Source organism: Ovis aries, chromosome 1 (genome assembly GCF_016772045.2).
Source record: "Ovis aries strain OAR_USU_Benz2616 breed Rambouillet chromosome 1, ARS-UI_Ramb_v3.0, whole genome shotgun sequence".
NCBI classification, from domain to species: domain Eukaryota; kingdom Metazoa; phylum Chordata; class Mammalia; order Artiodactyla; family Bovidae; genus Ovis; species Ovis aries.
In genome coordinates this window covers 186,927,168-186,928,336 of record NC_056054.1, presented here as the reverse complement: position 1 = coordinate 186,928,336, position 1,169 = coordinate 186,927,168, and the positions used below count along the sequence as shown (strand labels likewise).

Genomic DNA, 1,169 nt, shown 5'->3' with positions numbered 1-1,169 from the left:
TTGCCCAGAGTCAGGCTTCTAAACAAACCAGCCCTGGCAGCTGCAGCAACAGGACAGACTGGGTGACAGAAGCATTGACGCAGAGGGAGCTCTTGGCTGCAGAGCCCCGCGGAAAGTGTGAGAGGTACTAGCTCTTACGAGTTTGCACTATGTGTGAGTATAAGCTAGCGGTTCTTAGTTCAGGAGTCATTGGAAAATGGACTCTCACTGTACACTTTATTCAAGGAATTTTTGTTGAAAATATAATCCTGCCATAGAAGATGATTATAGAAAGCAGGTTAAAGTAGATGCAAAACAGTATGCGCTTGAAATCTTGGATAATAGGCCATTTACAGTGATGATAGATTTGTACATGAAACATGGACAAGGCTTTGCTTTATTTTATTCCTACACAGCACAGTTCACATTTAATGATACAAAAGATCTGAGAGAACAGATTCTTTAAGTTAAAGACGTTGATAATGTTCCAAAATTCTGGTTGGTAATAAGCGTGCTGTGGAAGATGACAGAGTTGTAAGAAAGGAACAAGGTGAAGTCTAGCAAGAAAATGGAACAACTGCATGTTCTTAGGCTCCTCTGCAAAATAACTGTTAATGAGATATTTTATAATCTAATGTGGCAAATTAGTAGGAAAACTCCACTGTCTGGGAAGGCCTGCAAAAAGTCTCCATGTTGTCAGCTTTAATAGGCTAAATGAATTGTAACTCTGAGCCAAGTCTGAAGAAATGTTGCCCAATACAACAGTGCTACCAGTTATAGACGACTTTGAGTAGTATTGACACCTTTAACAATATTATCTTCCAATCAAGCACACAGAATGTTTTTCTGTGTATTTCTGTACTCTTAATTCTCTAACCCGGGAAAATATCAAGATTCAAAACTGAAGTATGGTTTCTACTGAATGGATATTGCTTTTCACCATCATAAAACATAAAAGTTGAAAAATCGTCAGTAGAACCATCATAAGTCAGGGACTGTCTGTACATATTTCAGAATTCATCAAGATACAACTTTGACTAGGAAAACTTTAAAGTTATTTACTTTGCTGCCTGAATAAAATGAGAGTTCTGTTACTAAGGTACAATTTATAAAAATAAATCTGTAAATCTGTGTATGTATTAATACACAACTACTCTCTCTATATAAAATGATATTTTTCCTGTTTACCC

General features: G+C 36.7%; 1 pseudogene; it reads left to right on the top strand.

Annotated features, from left to right (window-relative positions):
- LOC114113753 (ras-related protein Rap-1b-like) lies at positions 1–753 on the top strand (annotated as a pseudogene).
- The last annotated feature ends 416 nt before the right edge of the window (positions 754–1,169 follow it).